The sequence below is a fragment of the Heptranchias perlo genome, chromosome 2 (assembly GCF_035084215.1).
Source record: "Heptranchias perlo isolate sHepPer1 chromosome 2, sHepPer1.hap1, whole genome shotgun sequence".
NCBI lineage: Eukaryota > Metazoa > Chordata > Chondrichthyes > Hexanchiformes > Hexanchidae > Heptranchias > Heptranchias perlo.
This window is the reverse complement of record NC_090326.1, coordinates 97,907,350-97,913,349: the sequence shown is the minus strand read 5'-3', so window position 1 is coordinate 97,913,349 and position 6,000 is coordinate 97,907,350.

Below are 6,000 nucleotides of genomic sequence, written 5' to 3'. Positions count from 1 at the left end.
AGTTTTCCACAGCCACAGAGAGATAAGATGCAGGTTTATCCCTGAAATTTCCTATGTCGTGAACTATCAGAGGAGGAAACCTGCAGGGTGCTCCTCTACTCACCTAGTGGCTGGTTATAAGGTGGAACAGCAGATCTCGGGCCTCACAGTCTGAAATAGTGTGAAGAAACCAAGAGAGGGGAAACGGAAAAACTTAAGAATGTCTTATCCACATTTTCTCAATTTAAAAGAGCCTCTACAAAGATCCATATGAAAGGAGCATTGCTTGAATGAGGTCCAGTGTGTTGGTGAATTAGCAAGATGAGTTTTCTCTCACATGGCATGCTCCTGATCACAGCCGGGCTAGCAGGGGAGCTGCTGAGTAGAGGTTCCCCAGAAAGTGGGATAAATCAACCAGTGCTGCTCATGGCTCACCTTATAATGGACAGCTCACGTCACTCAGCCTTTTCAAAGAAGCAGTGGGGAAGGTGGCCCCATTCCTCTTAAAAAAAAACACCAAACAACTTTTAATAATTGGGGTCAAAGGAAAGAAATAAAAAAGTGCACACTAAAAGCCCTGATTTTAACCCTGCCCTTCCAACAGGAATGGAGTGGGCGGGTGGCTAATATAGCTGCGTTCCCGACGCACTCCTGCCCACCACCATTTTAACCACACACTTATCTGGGATGGCCAAGGTGTCCGCCATGGGCAGGCAGGGACCTCATAAATAGGTTAAAATCAGGGTTCCTTAGACGCAATTGGAACTCCAAATTGCGGCATTCCCACTCAGCGCAGAACCCACCAGTAAAACTTGGCAGCAGGCAGATCCGGTGCCAGAAAAGGCCCAGAAAATTATATATTTTTTGCAAGCATGCTCCTCCATGCTTTGGAGGGAAACCTCGAGTCTTTCTTGACCCGGGCTTCCCTCCTCCTCCCCCTCCCCCTCCCTCTCTCCTTCTCCCTCTCCGATCACCCCCTGACCCCCCTTCTAATCACTTGCATGATTGCCAAGGACCAATCTTTTGCTCCTCAGCAGCAGTCTCCTGCGCCTGACATCCTGCTCCCACCTGCTCTCCTGCTAGTGGCTCCCACCTGGCGGGAGATTGACGAGGCCTCTGCAGATGAGGCCTGGGAGTTAACATCTCCTGGGCCTCAGGCTGCAGAGGGCTGGACAGTTTTTTTTCCCCAAAAAATATACTTTATTCATAAAATTTGCAATACATCCAATACAGTTGTCATATTACATTCCAAACGTACACAATACAGATTATACAATTTGCAGATTACATCGAGTACAGTTCAAATGAACACATTGTAAAAAATTACAGTTCATGACACTGTAGGGTGCCTCATTGCATTACATTCAATACAGATTATTGATTACAGATTCATTACAGGTACATTACAGATTCATTACAGGTACATTACATCAATTTGAATTTTACATTCTGCCGACGGGATTTTTCCCTGATTGCAGCCCCTCGGTATACAATGGCGGGAAGGCTCTAAACGGTTGCCTTTCCCCACAGGGCCTTTGCGGCGGCTGCACCCAGCTTCAGTGCTTCCCTGAGCACGTAGTCCTGGACCTTGGAATGTGCCAGTCTGCAACACTCGATCGAGGACAGCTCCTTGCACTGAAAGACCAGCAAATTTCGGGCAGACCAAAGGGCGTCTTTTACCGAGTTGATGGTCTTCCAGCAGCAGATGATGTCCGTCTGGGTGTGCGTCCCCAGGAACAGCCCGCAGACAACAGAGTCCTGTGTTACGGAACTGCTCGGGATGAACCTGGACAGATACCACTGCATCTCTCTCCAGACCTCCGGGAGTGCATGAAGGATCTGACGAGAAGGGCCCTTCTCACCACCAGCCAAGCTACGTCTTGGCGTTTGTTTTGACAGCTCTGGCGATGAGGCGTTCTGCCAAATGACATTGACAGTCTGCTTGGGGAACCAACCGACAGGATCCATCGTCTCCTTTACACGCAGGGTCTCGAGGACGTTATGTGCGGACCACTTGCTGATCGCCTTGTGGTCAAAGGTGTTTTTCTGCATAAACTTTTCGACGAAGGACAGGTGGGCGGAACGGTCCAACTGGACGGAGCGTTCCGTGGCAGCGTGGCCAGGCCCATCCTTCTCAACACTGGGGACAGGTAGAACCTCAGCACGTAGTGACACTTTGTGTTTGCGTACCGAAGGTCTATGCACAGCTTGATGCAGCCGCACACAAAGGTCGCCATCATGATGAGGGCCACGTTGGGCACACCTTTCCCCCCTTTCTCTGGAGATTTGTGCATTGTGGACACAGTCCATTCTTGATCTCCAGATAAAGTGGAAGATGGCTCGGGTGACTGTCGCGGTGCAGGAGCGAGGTATGGGCCAGACCTGCGCCACGTACAGCAAAACCGAGAGCACCTCGCACCTGATGACCAGGTTCTTGCCCACGATCGAGAGGGATCGTCGATCCCACAGTCCCAGTTTCTGCTTCACCTTGGCAATACGCTCCTCCCAGTTTTTGGTGCACGCCCTGGCCCCCCCCCGAACCAGATCCCCAGCACCTTCAGGTAATCCGACCTGATGATGAAGGGGACAAAGGATCGGTCAGTCCAGTTCCCAAAGAACATGGCCTCGCTCTTGGTACGATTTACCCTGGCCCCCGAGGCCAGTTCGAACTGGTCGCAGATGCTCATCAATCTGCGGACCGACAGCTGATCCGAGCAAAAGACGGCGACGTCGTCCATGTACAGGGAGGCCTTGACCTGAGTTCCTCCGCTGCCTGGGATCGTCACCCCTCTTATGTCCGCGTCCTGGATGGTTTTTTTTTTCAAAAAATATACTTTATTCATAAAATTTACAGCAGTACATACAATACAGTTGTCATATCACTTTCCAAACGTACACAATACAGATTATACAATTTGCAGGTTACGTCAAGTACAGTTCAATGAACACATTGGACATAATTACAGTTCATGACACTCTAGGGTGTCTCATTGCATCATACTCAACACAGATTATTGCTTACAGATTCATTTCAGATTCATTACAGGTACATTACAGCAATTTGAATTTTACATTCTGCCCGAGGGGGTTTTTCCCTGATTGCAGCCCCTCGGTTTACAATGGCGGGAAGGCTCTAGACGGTTGCCTTTCCCCACAGAGCCTTTGCGGCAGCCGCACCCATCCTCAGTGCGTCCCTCAGCACGTAGTCCTGGACCTTGGAATGTGCCAGTCTGCAACACTCGGTCGAGGACAGCTCCTTGTGCTGGAAGACCAGCAAGTTTCGGGCAGACCAAAGGGCGTCTTTCACCGAGTTGATGGTCTTCCAGCAGCAGCTGATGTCCATCTCAGTGTGCGTCCCCGGGAACAGCCCGTAGAGCACAGAATCCTGTGTTACGGAACTGCTCGGGACGAACCTGGACAGATACCACTGCATCTCTCTCCAGACCTTCTTTGCAAAGGCACATTCCGCGTCCTGGATGGTTTCCCGTCCACCTTGGTCACCGCTCGAACGATTCCCAGCTTGAGTTCTTATATAAGTCTGCAGTATGAATGAGCGTCTGGCTGCTTCTGACTCATGTTGGGCAGTTACAAAAATATTTTCAAATACTCCAATTCCTCATATAACTAACTCAACCGTACCATGGCCTGGACACCACGCTCTACCCACCTCCAAAATTGGCTCCCTGGTGCAGGCAGCAAACCTGCAAGGAATCTGGCTTAAACATGCTAATGACCCTGGGAAATTCACTCAGCTCAGTGGCAGGGATGTTGGGTGAATGCAAACCTATTCATTTTTAATTGAATTTTTAAAAAAAAATTAATGCAGGCCTGCAAGGGCAGAATTTCCAGAGGCCTTTAAATTTTTTTTAAAAGTTCAGTAGGAATCTATCGCTCTGTTATTGACACTACTCCTGGAGAGGGGAGGAATTTAAATTTTAAAGGACATTCCACCTGCCCTTAGCAACACTGGGCACCAGTGACGTTACTTGTGACCGGTGTTGCTATGGCGATAATGAATGGCATATGATGCCAAGCCATCATTACCACCTGCTTTTCTCCAAAGCGGAAATTCCTGGCCAGTGCTTCACGTCCACTTGACCATCCAGTTATTTTGCCAAACCACCGTTGACTCTCATCTCACCAAACAAGTGTGTTAGAGTGACTGACTCAAAGTCCTTGACCAATTGGTAAGTTTCCCTTTTGCTTGAATTTCTGAACAATCTCAAAAGGGCATTTTTCGGAGTGAATCCGTGAGTAATTGTTTCTGCTTCCAAATGTTCACTATAAAAAGAGTAGGATTTTAGAAATTTATCCCAAGAGTATTATGAAGTAATTAATGTTCCTTACTGTTTTCTAATTAATTATGATATTTAATATTTAACTAATAAAAACACTCAAATGTAATCTGTATTCATTCTGGGGACATGGGTGTCCTACACCACCACACCCATTAGAAGATGTTTTGTAAGAGCTGAAAGGTCTTTCAGTGCTCTGAGGATTTAAAACACTTCAGTGTCTGCAGTATGAACTCAGTTGTGCCTGTTCGGAGCTACACCAATGTATATTGTTATCTGGGTTATGTTGTAGAGTGTGTAGTTATGCTGCCATGTCTTCCTAAACCAGGCACTTCTGTTTAAAGTCATCCTGTCAAATTACACTTCTATTTAATCAGGCGTTTAGCCAAAACATATTTTTCCTGGCAGAAAAAGTAGCAGAATGCATGTTAGGACAAGGCAACTGTAAATCATTTTTAAGCCCTTGCAAGACCTTTGGTCCTGTCGCACACATTTAATCTTACAAAACGGAAAGGATGAAAACATAAGCTGGAGGCTAAAACTTTCAACTGTTCGTATTTCTCCAATCACTACCATACACAGACTATCTTGCCTTCAGCCAACAATGGTACATAATATGACCTGAAAACGGAGTTAAATTCTCTCTGCAAGAAAGTATGGGGCAGCTCTCCAGCATCTCATCAGTGCAAAATCACTCATTCCAGGATTTGACAACGCATAACATTTGTTTAATAGTATGTTTCCTTTATTCAGTCTCTTGCATCGTTTATATCAGTTAAGAAGATTTGATTTTTAAAAAATAAATGCAAATATTTACAGCTAGAGCATAACATGTTGGCGATCAAAAGTTTTTACTGAGCCAGGTCTGGTTTCATTTATTTTCAGATATTCTTTTTCTTTCTGCTTTCTTTATTTGTAGACTATTAATTACAGTATCACCTCCTTCAGTTGAAAGAGCAGGACAAGATCAGAAATGGAATTCAGCATCTACATTTTTGATTCATGCACCTTTCAAACTAGCTGGGCTCCCACGTGATGTCCCATTCAGTTACCCATCCTTGACCTGATAGAACTCACGCTACTGAGACGGTGAATCTGAGGGGTAGACCACCATCGGATGCACTCTGGGATTCAGTAATTGCTTGAGCTTCTGAACCCTTCAGTGTAGTTATTTTTTGTTTCTTAGTATAATAGATTTAAATATAACAAACAAAAATATATGCATAAGAAAATGATACCACAGGCTTAGCTTGTGAATGAATTTAGTGTAAAACAGATGTCAGGTCAAAAATCCCAAATATAATATAAATCCCCCCAAAAAGTTGCAGCAAGATGTTTTGTCCATTTCCTGGGATAAGCAACATATGGAAAGGACTTCCAGGTTAGGCAGAGGAAGCAAAGACCCTAAAATAATTTAAGAAATGGTTTAAACTATGGAAGAGTAGGATTAGACTGGATGTTAAGCAGTTCTTCTTTTCCCTGAGAATTGTGAACCTCTGGAATAAATTGTTGGCTGGTATGGTGGTTGCTGACTCTCTGCATGCCTTCAAGAGGGAGCTGGGCTGGTTCCTGACTGGGACAGAGGTTGCATTATATAGAAGATAAGTGTTTTTATAGATAACACTTAGTCCATGTGATCTCCTGGACTGGTTTCAATTGCCTGAGGGGGTCGGAGAGGAAATTTACAGAGTATTTTTTCCCCTTATTGGCCTTGGGTTTTTTTCTA